The sequence below is a fragment of the Bufo bufo genome, chromosome 3, assembly GCF_905171765.1.
Source record: "Bufo bufo chromosome 3, aBufBuf1.1, whole genome shotgun sequence".
Taxonomy (NCBI): Eukaryota; Metazoa; Chordata; class Amphibia; order Anura; family Bufonidae; genus Bufo; species Bufo bufo.
Genome location: NC_053391.1, coordinates 577,804,801 through 577,830,784, shown reverse-complemented (window position 1 = coordinate 577,830,784; position 25,984 = coordinate 577,804,801). Strand labels below are relative to the sequence as shown.

At 47.0% G+C, this 25,984-nt stretch overlaps 1 protein-coding gene across 4 annotated transcripts in view; it reads right to left on the bottom strand.

Moving 5' to 3' along the window:
• The window catches only part of DTX3 (deltex E3 ubiquitin ligase 3), a 103,245-nt gene extending 80,069 nt beyond the window's left edge, over nt 1-23,176 (bottom strand). For 2 of the 4 annotated variants that reach the window (XM_040425752.1, XM_040425759.1), the window contains exon 1: nt 22,967-23,129. The gene's annotated coding sequence lies outside the window, so the exon portion shown is untranslated. Of the gene's footprint in view, nt 1-22,966; nt 23,130-23,154 lie in introns of those variants that run through there. The other 2 variants (XM_040425754.1, XM_040425756.1) reach the window with 2 other exon arrangements.
• Nucleotides 23,177-25,984: the final 2,808 nt, after the last annotated feature.

The following is a 25,984-nucleotide window of genomic DNA, read 5'->3' as shown; positions in this document are numbered from 1 at the left end:
AACTAACCTCATTGGCGCCAAATTTGAATCCGGATACCAGCCCTTGAGACCGGAGTTGGGAGATACACTCCGAGTCGAGGGCCTACTATCCAGCACACAAAGACCCTCGGGTAAGATCTTGCAGTTCTCTCACTAGCGATCGCTTTCTATATGAAATACAGCGGGACGCCGCTGTGCATATAAGCAGCCTAAACTACTGTCCGACTAAAACTCTACAGGCTGCATATGCTCGGGACTTTGACTATTTTAGTTGCTATAAAGGACTGGTCATAGGAGAGGATCACATTTACTATTGGGACTTTTCACCATATATGAAATAACCTATCAAGCACAATCAGAAAATTATTTCATATAATTATCGGATATTCGAATATAATATCCTATCCTCTAATGGTTTATATATTATTGGGATCTATATTTATTGAATTATATCATCAGATTTAATATATTTTATCCTTCATTTATTGTGTTTTAAACTGATTATCCATTTTACTGTTGTGTATTAACACTTTATCTGCCGCTCCTTATCTATTTATTATTATACCTTATCTATACCGATATTCCATTGAGATTAATTTTTAATTTTTTATTGACTGTTATTAATTGTGTATTAATAAAGATCCTTATTGCTTTTAGAGTGTGCCCCACTTCAATTTCTTATATTTTTCCAAAATATATTGACAATACTCTTCCACCTCTCCCAACTGTATAGATAATCAATCCAGCAACATTTTATACTTCACATTTAATACATTTTTTATAAATTATTATTTTTTTTTTACATATTTCATATATATTTTATAATCCTGTGGTTCACCTATTATGGATCTAATGTTTTAGTAAGTCAGTTTTTATATAAAATGCACCAATAACGCAATTGCGTTTTTTATATGGCCGCAATTATTCCATGTCAGAGTTTACGATGCACCAATATCCCATCATCCTATTCAACTCAGATTGGGGTATAAATACGTCATACTCTCTGCTTGCTGACACTACCACTGAGGAAGGGGAGTTACCCCGAAATGCGTATGGTCAGAGTGGCCCAGCAAGCACTATACATTATGGACATGTTCCCAAGCTGCTATTCATGTCAGCCAAATTGAATATCTCCATCTAGAAGTTCACAGAAGCTTGGTCTGCAAATTTCAAGTAGAACACATAGCCGAACACTATACTCCCCTAAGCGCAGCTCACGCTGATCACGTGGATACACCTAAGTCACGAGAGACGCCGTCAGGTCACGTGGGATGCCGCGCTACGACCGCGAGACCCCACAGGACGCCGTAGTAGGTCCGAGCGGCGGGGAAAGAAGACACCCGGCAAGTGTCCACAATCCTAGTGGTAATGTATGACATCCACTATTTTCGGTATTGTTTGATTGGAGATATTTATCAATAAGGAGACATATCTATCTAACCAGAGATCCTCTCTTATACGGGACATTTTCAAGTAGCGTCTCTTCAACAGGTGGCATATCCTTTTATATTGTACTTCTGCTGGCTCCATTGGGACATCTCACAGCAATTTATATACCGTATATAGTCGAGTATAAGACGAGTTTTTTGGCACATATTTTTGTGCTCAAAAAGCCCCCTCGTCTTATACTCGAGTCTAGGTCTGTATTATGGCAACTTAGGCTACTTTCACACTAGCGTTCGGGGCTCCGCTTGTGAGTTCCGTTTGAAGGCTCTCACAAGCGGCCCCGAACGGATCCGTCCAGCCCTAATGCATTCTGAGTGGATGCGGATCCGCTCAGAATGCATCAGTTTGGCACCGTTTGTCCTCCGCTCCGCTCAGCAGGCGGACACCTGAACGCAGCTTGCAGCGTTCGGGTGTCCGCCTGGCCATGCGGAGGCAAACGGATCCGTCCAGACTTACAATGTAAGTCAATGGGGACGGATCCGTTTGAAGATGACACAGTATGGCTCAATCTTCAAACGGATCCGTCTCCCATTGACTTTCAATGTAAAGTCAAAACGGATCCGTTTGCATTATCATGAAAAAAAAAAAAATATATATATTTATTTATTTTTTTTTTTTTGTTCATGGTAATGAAAACGGATCCGTTCTGAACGGATCTAAACGTTTGCATTATAGGTGCGGATCCGTCTGTGCAGATACCAGACGGATCCGCACCTAACGCAGGTGTGAAAGTAGCCTTACATTGCCATAATACAGACCATGACATGTTGGGGGCCGGAGAAGCTGTTACTTACCTTTACAGCTGCTCCGGTCAGCTCCCAGCACGTCCACGCGGCACCTCTGTTAAGCTCCCAGTGTAAATCTCGCGAGACACGCGGGCCGCGAGATTTACACTGGGAGCAGACCGCGAGATTTACACCGGCAGTAAGTACCGGCCCCTGCACAGCCTCCCCTCCCCCTGGACATCCCCCCCTCTCAGTGTAAAGTTGATGGGAGTCTGACTCCCTGTATTTAATGCAGAGTGTGTGTGTATATAATGCACACACTCTGCATTAAATACAGGGAGTCACCCTCTTGCAGATGTGTGTATATAATGTAGAGTGTGTGCATTATATACACATACACTCTGCATTATAGCTGCATTTCCCACCCTAGTCTTATACTCGAGTCAATAATTTTTCCCATTTTTTGGGGGTAAAATTAGGGGCCTCGGCTTGTATTCGGGTCGGCTTATACTCGAGTATATACGGTATTTGGATGCAACAATTAGGTGCATTATATATGTCAGCTATTGCTCCTATCATGGAGTACTTTCCAGCGGTTTCTATATGAAGTTTTATCAGCGGACTTATTTCATGCTAGTCGCTATTTAGTGCTATTCGCTAGTCTATTTTACTATATTTCATTCTACATTATATATCTGCTTTAGGAACCCTTAGTGGTGAACAATAAATACAGATTTTTTACATATACTGTTGTCCAGAGCTCTCAGATATTTGAGTGCCCCTCAAATACGATTTTCTATTTTGCTGTCTGGATTTGGCTGATTCTAGAGGAGTGCACCGAGTCCGTAGGGGTCCCTCAGGTAAGCCGCTAATTTGCCTATTTGAGTCTTTTATATTTTTCACCCATATACAGGTGAAACTCGAAAAATTTGAATATCGTGCAAAAGTCCATTTATTTCAGGAATGCAAATTACCGTATTTTTCGCCCCATAAGACGCACTTTTTCCCCCCCAAAAGTGGGGGGAAAATGCCCCTGCGTCTTATGGGGCGAATGCTTCCATTTTACATCGCAGACTGCGATGTATGAGACGGGAGAGAGGAGGGGCTGGAGTCCGGAACTAGGGGCGGGGCCCGGTGAAGTCACTGTACTCTTACATCGGGCCCCGCCGCTCACCGCAGTATTTAAAAACATGATTCCTTATCCTGTTATTAAGTTTAACTAACGCTGCGCTCTCCCATGATCCCATGTCGCCCCTGTATCCCCACAGCACTTACGAACACACTTCCATAGCAGGCAGAGCGGACGGCACCAGTAACGTCACTCACTGACGTTGAGCGCCTGCTCCGCCCACTTTATGAATGAAGCAGGCAGAGCAGGCGCGCGACGTCAGTGAGTGATGTTACTGCTGCCGTCCGCTCTGCCTATTATGGAAGCTTGTTAGTAAGTGCTGTGGGGATACAGGGGAACATGGGAGAGCGCAGCATTAGTTAAACTTAATAACAGGATAAGGAATCATGTTTATAGATAATTCGGCGAGCAGAGGGCCGGTGTATTTTGGGGGACACTGTTATGAGGGAGATCTGTGGATGACATATAGCAGTGTCATCCACAGATCCCCCCCATAACAGTTCCATCCACAGATCCCCACCCCATAACAATGCCATCCACAGATCCCCCACCCCATAGCAGTACCATCCACAGATCCCCCCACCCCATAACAGTGCCATCCACAGATCCCCCCACCCCATAACAATGCCATCCACAGATCTCCCACCCCATAGCAGTACCATCCACAGATCCCCCATAACAGTGCCATCCACAGATCCCCCATAACAGTGCCATCCACAGATCCCGCATAACAGTGCCATCCACAGGTCCCCCATAACAGTGCTATCCACAGATCCCCCACATGACAGTGCGTCATCCACAGATCCCCCATAATAGTGTCATGCACAGACCACCATTAATTCAAAACCCACCAAAAGCACACCTTTTGGTTAAAAATATTTTTTTCTTATTTTCCTCCTCAAAAACCTAGGTGCGTCTTATAGGGCGAAAAATACGGTAAAAGGAATTGCATTAATGCAGCTTAAAATTAGAATTTTGTGAAAAGGTTCAATATTCTAGGCTCAAAGTGTCACACTCTAGTCAGCTAATTAATCCATACCCCCTGAGCACCTCAAAATTGTGACTTTGGGGTTTCATAAGCTATAAACCATAATCATCCAAATTATAACAAATAAAGGCTTGAAATATCTCGCTTTGCATGTAATGAGTCTATCTCATATGTTAGTTTCACCTTTTAAGTTGCATTACTGAAATAAATGAACTTTGCACGATATTCAAATTTTTCGAGTTTCACCTGTAGCTGTGCTCCCTGAGACCCCACTATGGATATTTGGGAACATATGGACAACAAGCTAAAGAAAATACAATCTTTTACATTTGATATGTCTGAAGAGGCTACACCAAATACTATAAGAACAAGAGATGACAGCTTGAAATTAGAAAATCTATTACAAAGACAATTGCGTAATAGGTGGGAAATCACGGCCCTTACCCAATACTTACAAAAAGGGTTCATCCCTAAAGGCCTGATGCTAAATAAAATTCCGGCTGTGGATTTAGTAGATGAAAACTTTCAGAAACAATGGGATCGATTTCTGAAAGTTCAATTAGAAGGTTTAATACAGACAGATTATTGACTGTCTAAAAAAATATTTTAAAAAAAATCCCATCTGTCCCAACAACTCGGAAACTAAAGGAATAGTGAAGTATTCACATACTACCCTCAAAGATAAATCTAAAAAGTATCCTAAACAGGAAACCGGTGAACATATAGCTACTTTTAAAAAAAAAAAGGGGAAAGGGAACTTAGACAGTTATAAAATGGTCGAACTCGAAATAATCTCAGCCGTAAAGAAATTGTAGTGATCCAAGAATTACAACACATGATATTACAATATGCCCTGCAGATAAGGGTGGGGCTGTTGTAATATTAGATACTGAATTATATAGAAAAGAATGTCTAAGACAGCTAAATGATGAAACAACCTATAGAAGAATAAAAAGAGACCCTACGGAGGAATACTATAAAGAACTAACAAGATTATGTAATATAGGGTTAAAGGAAGGATTTGTAGTAGAAAATGAGACCAAATTTATCTTGGGAACACAGAAGAAAATACCTGCTTTTTATTGTGTCCCAAAGATACATAAGAATTTGAGGTCCCCACCGGGGAGACCTATTGTCTCAGGTATAGAATGTATCTCTTCAAACTTGTCAAAATATATTGACCAATGGCTACAACCATTGGTCAAAGAAACTCCATCCTATATCAAGGATACAACTGAGATAATTAAGGTTTTGGAAAAATTGAAGTAGAGGATCATTACATTATAGCAGTGCTTCTCAATTATTTTCTGTCATGCCCCCCCTAGGAAGAAGAAAACATTTTGCGCCCCCCGCGCGACTGTAAATAGTATCATTTGTCTATAAAATTGTTATAAGTATACCTCTGCATAACACTGTATCCTTATTAATGTATAAGAGAATAAAAAAAGAAAGAAATGTGGATGACGGACACTTGTGGGGGGATCTGTGGATGACGGACACTTATGGGGGGATCTGTGGATGACGGACACTTATGGGGGGATCTGTGGATGACGGACACTTATGGGGGGGATCTGTGGATGACGGACACTTATGGGAGGATCTGTGGATGACGGACACTTATGGGGGGATCTGTGGATGACGGACACTTATGGGGGGATCTGTGGATGACGGACACTTATGGGGGGATCTGTGGATGACGGACACTTATGGGGGGATCTGTGGATGACGGACACTTATGGGGGGGATCTGTGGCTGGCACTGTTACAGGGGGATCTGTGGCTGGCACTGTTATATATGTGCCATCCACAGACCCCCCACCCTATAACAGTGCCATCCACAGTGCCCCCCCCAGCCCATAACAGTGCCATCCACAGACCCCCACCCCTTAACTGTGCCATCCACAGATTCCGTGTGCCCGCCGCCGCCGTTTAAAGTTATTAAACATGCCCCCCTCACTCCTAATAGTACCGTATATCCGAATTTCTTCTGTATAATGCCGGCAGGCGGGCCGGGCGGCCGGCGCGTCCCTCAGTGACGTCACTTGTCTGCGCCGCCTGCTTCATTCATAAAGCAGGCGGCGCAGGCACGTGACATCACTGAGGGACGCGCCGGCCGCCCGGCCTGTCGGCATTATTCAGAAGAAATTCGCACACCCCAAAGGCCGGCCCTGAACGAGCCCCCCTTTACGGAGCCTGGCGCCCCCCTTGGGGGGCGCGCCCCACTATTTGAGAAGCACTGCATTATAGGAACCCTAGATGTGAGCTCGCTGTATACAGTGATAGAACACAAAAAAATTTGAAAAAAGAGACAATTACAAGTAGAACAGATACAATTTCTTTTAGAAGCAGTCAATTATATATTGTCCCACAATTATTTTATATTTGAAGATCAATTTTATTTGCAGCTGACTGGTACTGCCATGGGCACCAGATTCGCCCCCAGCTATCCCAATCTCTTTCTGGCTCATTGGGAGGACGAGGTGGTCCGCCCGAGGCTGGGAACGAGTCTGGTGCTCTGGCGCCGGTATATTGATGATATTATCTTTATATGGCAGGACAGCAGAGAACTGTTGGACCAGTTAAATTTTTAGTCGCCAAATCGAAACCAAATCAAAATTTTGGTATCGTGACAATGCTACGCCGATCAGATCGGCGTAGAGTTGTTTCGATACCAAAATTTTGATTTGCTTTCGTCACCGTAAAAAAATATTGCGATACTCAATACCGCGCAAAAAAAGTTGCCTGCATTTCGCATTTTATGAAACGTTCGGCCCATAATAGAACAGTCCTATCCTATTTTTTGGGGTGACAAGGTGACTAAAAAATGGCAAATGCTCACCGCATAGGAGATATTTTTTAATAATTTAATAGTTTGGACTTTTCAGACGCAGCGCTATGTAATATGTTTATTTAGTTATTGTTTATATATTTTATATGCAAAATTGGGAAAGGGGGGATTTAAACTTAATATTTTTAGTGTTTGTGTTTTTTTGTTTTTTTTTACTTACTATTAGCCCCCTTAGGGGCTGAAACCCTTGTCCTATTCACCCTTAGGCCCCTTTCACATGGGCGAGATTTCTGCGCGGGTGAAATGCGTGAGGTGAACGCATTGCACCCGCACTGAATCCGGACCCATTCACTTCTATGGGGCTGTGCACATGAGCGGTGATTTTCACGCATCACTTGTGCGTTGCGTGAAAATCGCAGCATGCTCTATGTTGTGCGTTTTTCACGCAACGCAGGCCCCATAGAAGTTAATGGGGCTGTGTGAAAATCGCAAGCATCTGCAAGCAAGTGCGGATGCGGTGCGATTTTCACGCATGGTTGCTAGGATGACAGTCTATTCACTGTATTATTTTCGCTTATAACATGGTTATAAGGGAAAATAATAGCATTCTTTAATACAGAATGCTAAGTAGAAGGTCAATATAATAAATATTATATACACCCCAGTATAATAAACATTGGTGGCGCAGTGCGCCCCCCCCCCAACACCCCAGTATAATAAACATTGGTGGCGCAGTGCGCCCCCCCCCAACACCCCAGTATAATAAACAGTGGTGGTGCTGTCAAAGGACCTGTGGTTACATCACTGAGCTCATCACATGGTACATCACATGATCCATTACCATGGTAATTGACCATGTGATGAGCTCAGTGACATCACCACAGGTCCTGAAGAAAGAACAGGAGACCGGCAGCTACGCGATCAATTGGAGGAGGTGAGTTAATTTTATTTTTTATTTTTTAACCCTCATTGGCACTGCCCACTGCGCCACCAATGTTTATTATACTGGGGTGTTGGGGGGGGGGGGGGCCGCACTGCGCCACCAATGTTTATTATACTGGGGTGTATATAATATTTATTATATTGACCTTCTACTTAGCATTCTGTATTCAGAATGCTATTATTTTCCCTTATAACCATGTTATAAGGGAAAATAATACAGTGAATAGACTTCCATCCTAGCAACCATGCGTTATCTTCATTGGTGGCGCAGTGGCCACAGCCCCCCCCCCCCCTCCTCTTCCCGTCTCTCTTCTTACTGGCAGCGGCGGGAGCAGCACAGGGGGGAGGGAGAGACTCCTCCTCTTCGCTGCTGAGAAGAACATCGGCGGAGGGGCAGAGAACTATCATCTCCTGTGCCCTGCCACTGTATTCAACTGCAGAGCTGCGGCGGCGGGTCTAGTCGCAAATGGCGACAAGACTAAAAAGTCTTGTCGCCATTTGTAAATTCTAAGTCGCATTGGCGACCATTTTGGTCGCCATCTGGAGCCCTGTGCACTATTCATACTAAATTATTAGCAAGAAACAGCTATATAACGCTATTCCAGCTGCTATTTACCTAGATGGCTCACCAATATACCGATATACCGGTGAGCCAATTTAAACGACTCAAATTAAACTGCTCTGCCAACGTACAATTTGAGGATGAGGTTCTAAAATTAAGTCAATTGTTTATAGATAGAGAATATCCAACTAAAATAATTGCAGATGCATTGGGAAAAGTTCAAAACATGAATAGAGATGATTTCTTTCAGCCAATAAATCTGGTCCAGCAAGATGACACAATACGTCTAATACTACCATATCATTCCCAACATCAACAGGTAGAGAGAATAATCAATAAATATTGGCACTTTCTGCTTGATGACAAATTAGTGGGACCTCTACTCACAGCAACCCCACGAATTACTTATACCAGAGCTGACAATCTTGCCTCCAAAGTGGCACAGACTATCAAAAGTTATAATGATAAAGGAACTGTCTCGAACTGGTTAAAGATGAAAGGGTTCTTTAAATGTGGGAAATGTTTAAACTGTAAAGCTACCTCCTTTCCGAAAAAAAACTATAAAAGAATCAACACACAATGATTTTAGTATCGATATCAAGGAAACACTTACCTGCGAATCTAGGGATGTGATCTATTTATTAGAATGCAGTTGCTGCAAACAATATTTAGGCCGAACGAAGAGAACCTTAAAGAAGAGCGGGATGGAGCACATTTCCAATATCCGTAAGGGATATGAGCTCCACCCTCTCCCCAAACACTTCAAAGATATGCATGATTGTGACCCCTCCACCCTGACCTTCGTAGCTATTAAAAAGGTCAGGAGGTCAAGGGACACAATGCAGAGATGGAACTGTTTGGATTCCTTTAATGGGGGGCTGTCCGGCGGGGACGTGGAATCCGAGTCCGGCTGTTTTTCAAGCACTCAGATCCCCCCTCCCTGCCTGACCGCCCCTCATATTCAACTCTTCCACCTCTCCCAACTTATACAGATAATCAATCCAGCAACATTTTTTTTTTTTACATATTTCCTATATATTTTAGATTTCTGTGGTTCACCTATTATGGATCTAATGTTTTGGATAAGTCTTAAGTGTTTTTATATAAAATGCACCAATAACACAATTGCGTTTTTTATATGGCCGCAATTATTCCATGTCGGAGTTTACGATGCACCAATATCCCATCATCGTATTCAACTCAGATTGGGGTATAAATACATTATACTCTCTGCTTGCTGACACTACCACTGAGGAAGGGGAGTTACCCCGAAACGCGTATGGTCGGAGTGGCCCAGCAAGCACTATACAGTAGGTGAACCCGATTTTGTGTCAATCTCGCTCTCTTTCTCGGCGAGATTGAGCACCTACGAGCCCCATCGCGGGAGCCAGCGCCGAGCTGGCTTGCCGCGATGGAGACAGAGCCGTCATAGAAGCGACGGGAGATCCGACTTGGATTCCCGCCAATTCTACACGTGTGCGGCGTTTGTTATGAATCCTGAGGGGGAAGTCCCCGCCGGATTTTAAATAAAAATCCGGCCTGGGTCCCCCCCCTCAGGAGCATACCGGGCCCTTAGGTCTGTTATGGGTTGTAAGGAGAGCCCCCCCTACGCCGAAAAAAACGGCGTAGGGGTCCCCCTACAATCCATACCAGACCCGTATCCAAAGCACGCTACCCGGCCAGCCAGGAAGGGAGTGGGGACGAGCGAGCGCCCCCCCCCCCTCCTGAGCCGTACCAGGCTGCATGCCCTCAACATGGGGGGGTTGGGTGCTCTGGGGCAGGGGGCGCACTGCGGCCCCCCCACCTCAGAGCACCCTGTCCCCATGTTGATGAGGACAGGGCCCCTTCCCGACAACCCTGGCCGTTGGTTGTCGGGGTATGCGGGCGGGAGGCTTATCGGAATCTGGGAGCCCCCTTTAATAAGGGGCCCCCCAGATACCGGCCCCCCACCCTAAGTGAATGAGTATGGGGTACATCGTACCCCTACCCATTCACCTGCAAGAAAAGTGGTAAAAACACAAATAAACCACACAGTGTATTAAAATATTTTATTTTTCTGCTCCGGAGGCCGCCCCCTGTCTTCTTTATTAGCTCTTTTACCAGGGGGGGCTCTTCTTCTTCCGCTATCCCGACGGGTCTTCTCCGCTATCCGGGGGGTCTTCTCAACTCTCCGGTGTTCTCCTTCTGTCTTCTCCGCTATCCGGGGGGGTCTTCTCAACTCTCCGGGGTTCTCCTTCTGTCTTCTCCGCTATCCGGGGGGGTCTTCTCAACTCTCCGGGGTTCTCCTTCTGTCTTCTCCTTCTGTCTTGTTGACTCGGCGCACCCCGGTTCTTCGTCTCGCGAGACTCGGCGCACCCCGGTTCTTCGTCTCGCGAGACGTCTCGCGAGACGAAGAACCGGGGTGCGCCGAGTCAACAAGACAGAAGGAGAAGACAGAAGGAGAACCCCGGAGAGTTGAGAAGACCCCCCCGGATAGCGGAGAAGACAGAAGGAGAACCCCGGAGAGTTGAGAAGACCCCCCCGGATAGCGGAGAAGACAGAAGGAGAACCCCGGAGAGTTGAGAAGACCCCCCGGATAGCGGAGAAGACCTGTCGGGATAGCGGAAGAAGAAGAGCCCCCCCTGGTAAAAGAGCTAATAAAGAAGACAGGGGGCGGCCTCCGGAGCAGAAAAATAAAATATTTTAATACACTGTGTGGTTTATTTGTGTTTTTACCACTTTTCTTGCAGGTGAATGGGTAGGGGTACGATGTACCCCATACTCATTCACTTAGGGTGGGGGGCCGGTATCTGGGGGCCCCCTTATTAAAGGGGGCTCCCAGATTCCGATAAGCCTCCCGCCCGCATACCCCGACAACCAACGGCCAGGGTTGTCGGGAAGGGGCCCTGTCCTCATCAACATAGGGACAGGGTGCTCTGAGGTGGGGGGGCCGCAGTGCGCCCCCTGCCCCAGAGCACCCAACCCCCCCATGTTGAGGGTATGCAGCCTGGTACGGCTCAGGAGGGGGGGGGGGGGCGCTCGCTCGTCCCCACTCCCTTCCTGGCTGGCCGGGTAGCGTGCTTTGGATACGGGTCTGGTATGGATTGTAGGGGGACCCCCTACGCCGTTTTTTTCGGCGTAGGGGGGGCTCTCCTTACAACCCATAACAGACCTAAGGGCCCGGTATGCTCCTGAGGGGGGGACCCAGGCCGGATTTTTATTTAAAATCCGGCGGGGACTTCCCCCTCAGGATTCATAACAAACGCCGCACACGTGTAGAATTGGCGGGAATCCAAGTCGGATCTCCCGTCGCTTCTATGACGCGCTTGCTGGGATGTGCTGTCACTATTCCAGTGAGTGCGAGATCTCGGCACCATGTTGCCGAGTATCAGCGCGACGCTGTCGTGCTAAAAGCACAATCTCACAAACACCTACTGTACATTATGGACATTTTCCGAAGCTGCTATTCATGTCAGCCAAATTGAACATCTCCATCTAGAAGTTCACAGAAGCTTGGTCTGCAAATTTCAAGTGAACGCATAGCCTAATACAAATTCCCTTAGCGCACCTAAGTCACGTGAGATGCCGCCAGGTCACGTGGGACGCCGCGCTACGACCGCGAGACCACACGGGACGCCGTAGTAGGTCCGAGCGGCAGGGAAAGAAGATACCCGGCAAGTGTCCACAAGCCTAGTGGTAATGTATGTGTCACCGCCAGATCTCTAAGAAGCTCTGACAGACGTTCTCCTGTACCTCCTGCATTATGTTCTTTTGTTTTCTTTCACTTTGTCATCTCTTTTCCTTCTCCCAGCTGTCATCTATTCACACTGATTGTCTCCCTTTATATCCCCTCCCATACTGCCTCACTTTGTGGTTTATACTACTTCCTGGATTGTGCTCTCTGCTAGAAGCTGCAACTGCTGGTTCCTCAGATAAGTTGCTTCCTTTATTTGTGCTTTTCTGCTGGCTTGATTCTAGGTGACCCTGACTCCCTCTGTATTAAGTGCAGGGAGCCCGTGTCGTCGTGTCCCCTCACTATTGTAGGGTTTTCAGGTGTCATATAGTCGAGGCACGTGGGCATGCCATTATCTATCATAGAGATATTTGCATGGGCTGAGCAGTAAGGATGAGCTCTAGGGCTATTATAGGGCTTGCCCATATGTTCCTTAGTTTAGGATCAAGTCAGTCTGATGTTTATTTGTGACTTCCAGTTTTCTGCAACACCATCCGTGACATTATAAACCACCAAAACCGTTTTAAGCATGGATCCGGTTTCAGCCTTGACGGACCGCATGCGGGGTCTTTCATTGAAGGTAGCAGATCTCCGTAAAACTGTATCTCAGTTTCAGGTGACCGGTTCAGCTTGCGTTCATGGAGTTTGTTCTGAGCCTAAGATCTCGCTTCCGGATACTTTCTCTGGGGGTAGTGAGAATTTTGTTTGTTTTAGAGAGGCTTGCAAACTCCATTTTCGCCTACTTCCCCATTCCTCTGGTGATGAGGAGCAGAGGGTGGGGATCATCATCTCGCTGCTCAGAGATAACGCTCAGTCTTGGGCCTTTTCGCTGCCGGTGGGGGCACGGCCCTTCCGATCGGTGGATGAATTTTTTGTGGCCCTGGGTCAGATATATGATGACCCGGATGGTATTGCTCTGGCTGAATCTAAACTGCGTCTTTTATGCCAGGGTAAACAGTCCGCAGAGATATACTGTTCAGAATTTCGGAGATGGGCAGCTGATTCTGGTTGGAATGATGCTGCACTCCGAAGTCAATTTTGCCATGGTCTTTCGGAGGGATTGAAAGATGCATTTGCCTTTCATGAGAGACCTTCCTCCTTGGAGTCTGCCATGTCTCAGGCTGTTCGTATTGACAGGCGTCTTAGAGAGAGAGGAGAGATCACTCCTTCCTGTCATATTCAGTCCAAGGACAGTGGCGCGGTCTCATTCAGTGCGCAGGGACCTCAGTCTCTCTCAATCCCCTTTGAGCCGGAGCCCATGCAGCTGGGTTTGCTTGCCTCTGATAGTAGAGGATTCAGCTTTCAGAGGAGGGTTTGTTTCTGTTGTGGAGGTATAAATCATTTGGCAAATGTTTGCCCCTCTAGGAGATTCAGGGAGTTTTTTGAGGGTAATAAAGAAACAAAAAGAAAAAAGTCCTCTAAAAACGTTCCATCTGTTACTATTGGCAAGGTTGATGCGGAAATTTAAGGTTTTCCGTTTGCTTGTAGTTCCCGTTTTGTCCTACCTGCCAGGGTGGCGCTAGAGAGCAAGAACATTGTTTGTGAGATTTTTGTAGATAGTGGAGCAGCTGTCAATCTCATTGATAATCAATTTGCTATAACACATGGTTTCCAGGTATGCACTTTGGGAAAAGATATACCTGTTTTTGCTATCGATTCCGCTCCACTTTCTCAAAAATCGTTAAAGGGCATAGTTCACAATATCCGTTTGACTGTGGGTGATGCTCATGTTGAGGAGGTGTCATGTTTCGTCCTAAGCGGATTACCTACTCCTCTAGTGTTGGGGCTACCCTGGCTCACTAAACATAACCCCACCATTGATTGGCAAGCAAGGCATATATAAATGGTTGGAGTGATTTTTGCAGAGAGAATTGCCTCTCGACGTCTCTTTCAGAGGTTTCTACTAAGACTGTACCATCTTTTCTCTCTGAATTTTCGGATGTGTTTTCCGAGAGTGGTGTCCAGGAGCTGCCCCTTCACCGGGAGTACGATTGCCCTATTAATCTCATCCCAGGCGCCAAGCTGCCTAAATCTTGTTTATACAATCTCTCCCAACCTGAAAGGGTCGCTATGCGTACTTATATCTCTGAGAGCCTGAGAAAGGGACACATCCGACCCTCGAAGTCACCTGTTGCCGCTGGTTTTTTTTTTGTTAAGAAAAAAGATGGTTCTTTAAGACCTTGTCTGGATTTCAGGGAGCTGAACCGTATCACAATTCGTGACCCATATCCGCTTCCTCTGATCCCGGACCTGTTTAACCAGATTTTTGGGGCTAAAGTTTTTTCTAAGTTGGATTTAAGAGGGGCATACAACCTGGTCAGGGTCAGGGACGAATGGAAGACTGCCTTCAATACCCCTGAGGGCCATTTCGAGAATTTGGTTATGCCCTTTGGTTTGATGAATGCCCCAGCCGTCTTCCAACATTTTGTGAACAGCATTTTTTATCATTTAATGGGGAAATTTGTACTAGTGTATCTAGATGACATTTTGATTTTTTCTCCTGATTTCAAAACTCATAGGGACCACCTACGTCAGGTCTTGCTCATTCTGCGGGAGAATAAACTATATGCTAAACTGGAAAAATGTGTGTTTGCGGTTCCAGAAATTAAATTTCTGGGTTTTCTTCTCTCCGCTTCTGGTTTTCGCATGGACCCTGAAAAGATCTGCGCTGTGCTTGATTGGGAGCTTCCTGAGAATCAGAAGGCGCTGATGCGTTTTTTGGGTTTTGCCAATTATTACAGGAAGTTCATTTTGAATTATTCCTCTGTTGTTAAGCCACTCACTGATATGACTAGAAAGGGGGTAGATTTTTCCTCCTGGTCGGTAGATGCACGTAAGGCCTTTTCTAGTATCAAAAAGAGTTTTGCTTCCGCTCCTATCTTGGTACAACCTGATGTCTCTCTGCCTTTCATTGTTGAGGTGGACGCTTCTGAGGTGGGTGTGGGTGCGGTCTTGTCTCAGGGTCCCTCTCCTGCCAAATGGCGACCGTGTGCCTTTTTCTCAAAGAAGCTCTCCTCCGCAGAGAGAAATTACGATGTGGGAGATAGGGAGTTGTTGGCCATCAAATTAGCTTTTGAGGAATGGCGCCATTGGCTAGAGAGAGCCAGACACCCTATTACCGTGTTTACCGACCATAAGAATCTGGCCTACTTGGAGTCAGCCAAGCGTCTGAACCCGAGACAGGCCAGATGGTCTTTATTCTTTTCTAGGTTTAATTTTGTAGTCACGTTCCGCCCTGGGGTTAAAAATGTGAAGGCTGATGCCCTGTCACGTTGTTTTCCGGGAGGGGGGAACTTTGAAGACCCAGGTCCCATTTTGGCTGAAGGGGTGGTCGTCTCTGCTCTTTACCCTGATTTGGAGGCAGAGGTTCAGGCAGCCCAGGCAGAGGCTCCTGATCTTTGTCCTCCTGGGAGGTTGTTTGTGCCTCTCGCTTTACGACACAAGGTCTTTAAGGAACACCACGATACTGTTCTTGCTGGGCACCCGGGGAGTAGAGCCACAGTGGATCTCATTGCTCGGAGATTCTGGTGGCCGGCTCTTCGCAAGACAGTTGTGGGTTTTGTGGCAGCCTGCGAGACCTGCGCTCGTGCCAAGGTCCCTCATTCACAGCCATCGGGTCCTCTCCTCCCGTTACCCATTCCTTCCCGTCCTTGGACGCATCTGTTCATGGACTTCATTACGGACCTGCCTCGTTCCTCAGGGAAGACTGTGATTCTGGTGGTGGTGGATCGTTTTAGCAAAATGGCGCATTTTATTCCCTTTCCTTTTGGTCCAGACCACCGATGAGGACGAGGAGCATGCAGATGAGCTTCCCTGAGACGGTTTCTGACAGTTTGTGCAGAAATTCTTTGGTTATGCAAACCGATTGTTGCTGTAGCTGTCCGGGTGCCTGGTCTCAGATGATCATGGAGGTGAACATGCTGGATGTGGAGGTCCTGGGCTGGTGTGGTTACACGTGGTCTGCGGTTGTGAGGCCGGTTGGATGTACTGCCAAATTCTCTGAAACGCCTTTGGAGACGGCTTATTGTAGAGAAATGAACATTCATTGCACGGGCAACAGCTCTGGTAGACATTCCTGCAGTCAGCATGCCAATTGCACACTCCCTCAAATGTTGCGACATCTGTGGCATTGTGCTGTGTGATCAAACTGCACATTTCAGAGTTATCTTTTATTGTGGGCAGTCTAAGGCACACCTGTGCAATATTCATGCTGTCTAATCAGCACCCTGATATGCTACACCTGTGAGGTGGGATGGATTATCTCGGCAAAGGAGAAGAGCTCACTAACACAGATTTAGACAGATTTGTGAACAATATTTGAGAGTAATGGGTCTTTTGTGTATGTAGAAAATGTTTCAGATCTTTGAGTTCAGCTCATGCAAAATGGGAGCAAAACCAAAAGTGTTGCATTTATATTTTTGTTCAGTGTAGATTCCCCAGAGATTCAGCTAAAGTTCTTAACATCTGTATTCAGGATCATAATTCCTGACAAGTAGAGAGGAGGATGAGGCAGCTCTTTACCTCAGTGTTATAAAGTAACTTGTCCTCATGTGTGATCAGGACAGGTTTTGTGTGAACTAATGGGACAGCGGCCATTTTGTTTCCCCTGATGATTGCTCCCCAAACAAAACGAGCCGTTATAAATAATGAAAGGTATTTCAGAATACTGTATATTTATAATAAAGTAATATTTAAGTATTTTCATTTTCTTAATTCCTGGAGAACCCCTTTAATGACCCCAGTAACTAGGTTCATTCACTAAAGCAAGGTCATCTTATGAAAGTAAATGTTTCTAGAATTTATCAGCAGTGATCATGGAGACCGGCCTGCTGTACTAGTCAATATTCAACCTCTGAGGAAGGGTGAGGTAAGGATAGTCATCCCGTGATGGGATGGACTCTGATATATTTATGGTATTGGAGTCTGAGTTTATGACTAGACTCTTAAAGGTTTTCAGTTAAAGGGGTTGTCCGGGATCAAACTCATTTTTTTAAAAGTAACTTACTCACCATTAGTAAGTTTATGCTCCCAAGATGTTTTTAAGTAGCTTTTACACTGCTGCATTGCTTCTACAGTCCCCAACAGACTGTTTGCATATCTGTTTATGTATGACATCACTTCCTGCTGCAAAGCATTGTGTGTCCCAGTGCAGCTCAGCAGCAGGCGGTTTCTACAGTGTAAGATCACCTCCCTGCATCCGCCCCCTCATACATATTCAGCCTCCTGCACATTATTCACTCCTCCATAGATCCGCCCCCTCATACATATTCAGCCTCCTGCACATTATTTACTCCTCCATAGATCCGCCCCCTCTTACATATTCAGCCTCCTGCACATTATTCACTTCTCCATAGATCCGCCCCCTCATACATATTCAGCCTCCTGCACATTATTCACTCCTCCATAGATCCGCCCCCCTCTTACATATTCATCCTCCATAGATCCGCCCCCTCTTACATATTCATCCTCCATAGATCCGCCCCTCTTACATATTCATCCTCCATAGATCCGCCCCCTCATACATATTCATCCTCCATAGATCCGCCCCCTCTTACATATTCATCCTCCATAGATCCGCCCCCTCATACATATTCATCCTCCATAGATCCGCCCCCTCTTACATATTCATCCTCCATAGATCCGCCCCCTCATACATATTCATCCTCCATAGATCCGCCCCCTCATACATATTCATCCTCCATAGATCCGCCCCCTCTTACATATTCATCCTCCATAGATCCGCCCCCTCATACATATTCATCCTCCATAGATCCGCCCCCTCTTACATATTCATCCTCCATAGATCCGCCCCCTCATACACTCCTCCTTGCACATGTCATGTGCTCAGTGCTTGCAGAGCAGAGAGGCAGACAGTGAATCCACATACAGAATGGTACATCATTTATACTGCATTCCTTTGGAGTGAGCGTGGGCAAGGGACCACTCAGATTGGTCCCTTGTCGGCACCCGGTGACGTCACCGGACTGGAGGGGGCGGAGCTTAGCGGGATCTCGGCCAGGCTAGTTACCGCCCCTCCATACTTTTGCATAATTAGCTAGGCTGGCAGTGATGTCATCGGGCTCCCTGAGCAGCGGAAGAGGAAGTTTTTCTCCTCTGCAAGGAACCCGCTACATCACTGAGTGAAAGAAAACCTTCACTTCCGGCAGAGAATTTATTGGAGCAAAAGGGGGCATTAGAAGTAAGTTCATCAGGTAGGACATGGGTGCTGGTGATGTGGGTGACACTGCAGTACTATAGGACAAAGGTCCCAAATCCCGGACAACCCCTTTAAAGTTGTATTGGTTAATTTAAATAAATCAGACCTTGGCCGTTTTACCTGCACTCTTTAGTCGGTGTCTTTTATTAAAGGTATGCATGTATTATGGTTTGTTATAGGTTAGGCATAATATGCCATGTATTGCCATGCACGGGGATATGCCTGATCAGTTCTTTTCCGGTAAGGAGCCCCTAGGACGGAACTCAGTGCCGGAAAAGAATAACGCTAGTGTGAAAGTACCCTTACAAACAAGCATAGGGTGGGCACTGGGCACTAGGGATCGACCGATATTGATTTTTTAGGGCCGATACCGATACCGATAATTTGTGAACTTTCAGGCCGATAGCCGATAATTTATACCGATATTCTGGGAATTTTCATTTTTGAGAAGAAAAAAAAATTCCTACACAAATCTGCTGAAAATTAATATGTTTATTGTTAATGTGTATTTTTTTGTTTATTGTTAATGTGTATTTTTTTTTATAAATCTTTTTCATTTATACTTAATATTTTTGTGGGTTTTTTTACTAACTTTTAGCCCCCTTAGGGACTAGAACCCTTGTCCTATTCCCCCTGATAGATCTCTATCAGGGTGAATAGGAGCTCACACTGTCCCTGCTGCTCTGTGCATAGTGCACACAGCAGCAGGGAGCTGAACATGGCAGCCAGGGCTTCAATAGCGTCCTGGCTGCCATGGTAACCGATCGGAGCCCCAGGCTTACACTGCTGGGGCTCCGATCGGAGGAGCAGGGGAGAGGGGATCCTGTGGCCACTGCCACCAATGTTTTTACTATTGGCCGGGATTGGGATGGGGGTGGGGGGCGCACTGCGCCACCAATGATTAATACTGGGGGGCTTGGGGGGGGGCGCACTGCGCCACCAATGAAGATAAGTCTCTCATTTATTCATATACAGGAGGCGGGAGCTGGCTGCAGAATCACATAGCCGACTCCCGACCTCTATGAGCGGTAGCTGCGATCCGCGGCACCTGAGGAGTTAACTACCGCGGATCGCAGCTATCGCTCATAGAGGTCGGGAGCCGGCTATGTGATTCTGCAGCTCCCGCCTCCTGTATATGAATGAATGAAAGGCTTATCGTCATTGGTGGCGCAGCGGCCACAGCCCCTCCCCTCCTCTTATGTTCTCTCCTCTCATTGGCGGCAGCAGCAGCACAGGGGGAGGGAGACACTGCTTCCTTCTCCCCTGTGCTGCGGAGGGAACACGGAGAGCACTGTGAGCAGCGCGTTCTGTGTTCCCAATACGTTATCGGTATATCGGCAAAATAGATGCCGATACCGATAACGTTCAAAATCCTCAATATCGGCCGATAATATCGGCCAAACCGATAATCGGTCGATCCCTACTGGGCACCCACATTTTCAGAAGGATGTACTAAGGCTAGTTTCACACTTGCGGCAGGACGTATCCGACAGGCTGTTCACCATGTCGGATCCGTCCTGCGGCTATTTCGCCGTGCCCCCGGGCCGCTGCTCCTTCCCCATTGACTATAATGGGGACGGGGCGGAGCTCCGGCGCAGCACGGCGGTGCACGGCGAAGGCCGCCGGACTAAAATTACTGCATGTCAGGTTTTTTAGTCCAGCGGCTTTCTCCGTGCACCGCCGTGCTGCGCCGGAGCTCCGCCCCCGTCCCCATTATAGTCAATGGGGACGGAGCGGCGGCCCGGGGGCACGGCGAAATAGCCGCAGGACGGATCCGACATGGTGAACAGCATGTCGGATCCATCCTGCCGCAAGTGTGAAACTAGCCTAATAAAGTATTTTTTTGTTTTATCTCTGTAGCCAGTCAGCTCCAAAAGCAGTAAAAAATAACACATAAAACGATACATATTTGGTGCTGCAGTAATCGTACGGACACATACAATAAAAGTAACTCACTGGTTACACTGCACGGCGAGCATCACAAATATAAGCACAAAAACAAGGGCTGAAAGGCCTTCTTCTCCATTACCACCCAAAAAATGTAATAAAAGTTAATAAGTTACAAGCACCACAAAACTTAGGAGCACATAACCCCAGTGGGCTTCTTAATAACGTCTGCCTTAGGCCTCTTGCACACGTACGTTTTTTTCTTTGCGTTTCGTATACGGAACCATTCAATTCAATGGATATGCAAAAAAAAAAAACAGAAGGTACTCCGTATGCCTTCCGTTTCCGTATTTCCGTTCAAAGATAGAACATGTCCTATTAGTTCTATTATTGTCCGCATAACGGACAGGGATAGTACTGTTCTATCAGGGGCCAGATGTTCCGTTCCGAAAAATACAGAATGCACACAGACGCCATCCGTATTTTTTGCGGATCCGTTTTTTGTGGACCGGCAGTGTGTTCGGTGACGTCACTGGCTCTGATGGGCGGGCTTTAGTGCTGCCCTAGCCGTTTTACTGGCTAGGGCAGCGCTACATCCCGCCCATCAGTGCCGGTGACGTCACCGAGCTTCCTGGCAGCCCCATGGAGAGCCCGGTACGTCACCGGATCTCCAAAGCGCAGGGCAAAGGACAGCATCGGAGCATGAAATGGGGGTTCTACCACTGGGACCCCTGCCGATCACAAGAACAAGGTACATATATACCCCTCATAGCACCCTGAAATAAGCAGAGCAGCAGGTGGAGCATTGGCGCAGCCGCTCCATTCATCTCTCTGGAAGTGCAGAGGATAGCTTCATATAATCGGAATACCCCTTAACTGCAGAATAATCTATAATGTCACAAGCCAGAAGCAGAGGAAGGAGCGGACAGAAGAGGAAGCCCCCCGAGGTCCTCCGCCCTCACCGTGCATTAAACATTCAATAATCTGATCCTCATCATCACACAGATTGTGTTTCATGCGCATATCGTATAAAGGGTTAACAGGTATGATGAGAAGAATGAGACCGAGCCCTGGAGAAGGGGGCGCACATCACAACACGTATTGTGCCCTCACCAGCCTCCGGATCACACACAATGCTGCGGCACATGCAACACGTCTGTCCCACTGTAGTTTTACATTAACCCTTTCATTTCCTCATACCGTTCATTTTCATCCCTCAGCCGAAATAAAGGGAAAGTCCTGCCCAGTCCATGCAGGCCGAGAACGTCATTACCGTCCATGATGGGTACTAGACTGCATTAACCCATGAGTCACTGCTGAGGTGAACAATGGACCATGTCGTATGGACGACGAAGGATGGAGGCAACGAGACAAAGAAAGACGCCTCGCCGTCCAAACACATGGCACTCAGTAATCAATAATTCCCTGCGGGAGGCATCTAGCCTGGCACCGAAGAGCACGTGTACATGTGTAGTGATTCCAGGGCTGTGAGCTCCTGGTAACAGTAACTGAGCCCAGTATGTGCTGTATGAAAACACATGTATGTGCATGAACATATATATATATACACATACCTGTATGCATTCACACGCATCATCTGCATGTTATATGTGATGTATGAACACCTGTGGCACATGAATACATCTGGACATGTTAATGTGATCATACATGCAAGTATTGTATGAACATGTCAGTGGCCTATGAATATGCATGATGTTTGCATGCATGACCAGGTATCATATGTGCTGTATGGATGTACAGGTATACACTGCATGAACATGAAAATGTGTATGTTAATGTGATTATACATGCATGTATTGTATGACCATATCAATGTGATGAATCTGCATAATGTGTGCACGCATGAACATGTATGCCATCATATGCTGTATACACTGCATGAACATGTAAATGTGATGTATGAATTTGCATAATGTTTGCACGTCAGTATGATATCATGTGCTGTATGGATGTGCAGGAATGCACTGGATGCTGGACTGTACCTGTCGTATACGTACACATGATGTACATACATGTATATGATATACGTGGCAGGAAAATGTATGATATCACATACACGGCATGGACACGTAAATGTGATGGATGGATGAATATATGTCACACATGATCACATCTGTGTATGTTAATGTGATCATACACGCATGCATTGTGAGTGATGTATTAATATGCATGATGGGTGCACCTATAAACATGTGTAATATGTGATATTCATACACTGCATGGATGTCCAGGTATACACTGCATGAACACAAAAATGGGATGAATTAATATGCATGATGTTTGCATGCATGACCAGGTATCATATGTGCTGTATGGATGTACAGGTAAATCTGATGTAGAACACATGTGGTATTTGAGTACATCATACATGACATGCTGGATGCTGCACTGTACCTATATGCTATAGGTGTCAGACACTCCAGGAACAATGCGCTGGGCCCCGGCTCCTATACCAGAGTGTAAGTCACTGATGCACAGCCGCCCCGGCCCCGGTCTATGGCAGCCGCCCTCCGCCGTGTACCGGGGCTGACTACCGCACAGGAGGAAGAAGACGGAATACAATGTACGCACCCGATGCCAGGAGGAGTCCGGGCCAGACACGACCGCCGCCGCCGCCGCCTCCGCTCCCTCAGCTGTGCCCTGCGCCCCGCTAACACACGCCTCTCCCATACCCGGCGCCCGTCATGCCCGCGGCCTGCAGGATGCCCTCTGCCAGCTGCGCCCTATCCTCCCAGTTACATGGCGGTGAGCTGACATACCTCCCGTCACAGCAGCCATCGCACAGCAGGTCACATGGGTGTTGCGTTGCAGGAATGGTCATAGCCATAGCAACAGCGAGGAGCTTGGAAAAAAAGAAGTCCCTGCACTGAGGAGGAGGCGATGGAGTGGGGGGCTTTACCTCCTGCCACAGGGTCCTAGCCCCACATGCCCACCTACTAGAGCCCTATCCCCACAGGGTCCGGGCATATACCAGTGCTCCATCATCTCCTACCAGTGCTCCATCATCTCCTACCAAAGTCCTGGCACACACCTGTAATATACCAGTGCTCCATCATCTCCCACCAGTGTCCTGGCACATACCTGTAATATACCAGTGCTCCATCATCTCCTACCAAAGTCCTGGCACACACCTGTAATATACCAGTGCTCCATCATCTCCTACCAGTGTCCTGGCACATACCTGTAATATACCAGTGCTCCATCATCTCCCACCAGTGTCCTGGCACATACCTGTAATATACCAGTGCTCCATCATCTCCTACCAAAGTCCTGGCACACACCTGTAATATACCAGTGCTCCATCATCTCCTACCAGTGTCCTGGCACATACCTGTAATATACCAGTGCTCCATCATCTCCCACCAGTGTCCTGGCACATACCTGTAATATACCAGTGCTCCATCATCTCCTACCAGTGTCCTGGCACATACCTGTAATATACCAGTGCTCCATCATCTCCTACCAGTGTCCTGGCACATACCTGTAATATACCAGTGCTCCATCATCTCCCACCAGTGTCCTGGCACACACCTGTAACAGTGGCAGATCCAGAGCCTGATCTAGGGAGGGGCACAGTCTGTCAGACTGGCACCGCCGCAGTTGTCCGCCACCCGTGAGGTCCCGTCCCTGTTCAGACTCCCGCACGGCGCTCCTCTGTTCCGGGCTTCCAGTTCCCCGGCCCGGAACTTGGTGGGCGGGCCTAATTAGAACGGCGCCGGCTTGATTCTGGCTGGCTGGCAGTAAGATGCATGGGAGGAGGGGGTGGAAGGGACAGGGCATGCCACCAATGTCGCCTGTGCCGCGCCAGTGTATGTAAAGGGGCCCTAAAAAACTTATTAAAAAAGGACCTTTCATGTGTCCAAACATTGTAAGATAACTATCTGTATATGTAGCACGGCGCCCAGGGATCTCACTGCACTTACTATTATCTCTGGACAGCGCTACAGCCAGGGAGAAGGAACGCCCAGGGAGAAACAGGGCAGCAATTACCATACAGTGTGGGAGAAGGTAACGTGGCCACAGTGGGCGAACGGAGCAGTGCCCACTTTCTCACTATATTCTCGGGGGGAGGGGCAATTGACCCATTGCCCCCCGTGGATCCGCCAGTGACCTGTAATATACTAGTGCTCCATCATCTCCTACCAGTGTCCTAGCACATACCTGTAATATATCAGTGCTCCATCATCTCCTACCAGTGTCCTGGCACATACATGTAATATTCCAGTGCTCCATCATCTCCTACCAGTGTCCTGGCACATACATGTAATATTCCAGTGCTCCATCATCTCCTACCAGTGTCCTGGCACATACCTGTAATATATCAGTGCTCCATCATCTCCTACCAGTGTCCTGGCACATACCTGTAATATACCAGTGCTCCATCATCTCCTACCAGTGTCCTGGCACATACCTGTAATATACCAGTGCTCCATCATCTCCTACCAGTGTCCTGGCACATACCTGTAATATACCAGTGCTCCATCATCTCCCACCAGTGTCCTGGCACATACCTGTAATATTCCAGTGCTCCATCATCTCTCACCAATTAAATAATTTTTTTTTTCTGTTTTGTTCTGAGATTTACATGTATTTTTGTATCTGTCATTCAGTGTTTGAAAAAGACCAAGTTACGTGGTTTACGACAGGGAGAGCGTTCTGCGCAGATCTATTGCTCTGAATTTAGGAGATGGGCTACGGTTACGGAGTGGAATGATCCAGCTCTCCGTAGTCAATTCTGTCAGGGATTGTCTCAGAGGCGAAAGGACGCCTTGGCCTTTCATGAAAATCCTGAGTCACTGGAAGCGGCTATGTCCCTTGCCGTACATATGGATAGACGCCTGAGAGAGAGATCAAAGGTCCCTCACTCTCAGGACAAACCATATAACGTGGCGGCTTCCTATGACACCTTGGGAGGAGAGACGCCTGAGTTTATGCCTGGTGACGAACTCATGCAGTTAGAGGGAGCTACCCCTGGGCCTGCTTGAAAGGGGTCTAGTCATAAGAAGCGAGTATGTTTTTTCTGTAGGAAAAGGGGGCATTTTGTTAATGTTTGTGTCACAGGTAATGGGGAAGGGAAAAAAACACCAGATACTCACAAAAGAAATAGACAGCAGTCTAGGCCCCAAAAGCTAAGGAAGAAGGATGGTGACCTCCTAGTAATCCCTGGGCCTTTCCCTAACTCCTGCCAGTATGAGCAGATCCTGATGGTGGAAATGTGCATACGCTAAAACTGACGAGCCCTAGGATAGGTAGCAGGAGACAAGACAGCTGGTTCCTTCCCAGATGAAGAAACCCGCATCTCCCTGAGGCCTAGAACCAAAACACACCAGAGAACAACAAACAGAACAGGCAATTTGTACTTAGCTTTGAGAAGTATGGAGAAGCAGGAGATCCAAGACAAACAAGCTCTAGCAACTCCAAGAGGAAATATCAACCGCATGGTCAACAGTGTGAGGCGGACCTAAATAGAGTCTCATCACTGATAAGCAGAACCTGAGGAGAGGTGATATCCTGCCAAACAACAACATACAAAGAGGAAAACAGAGAGACCTGTCAGATAGCCTCACGTGCAGCAATTCTATCCAATCT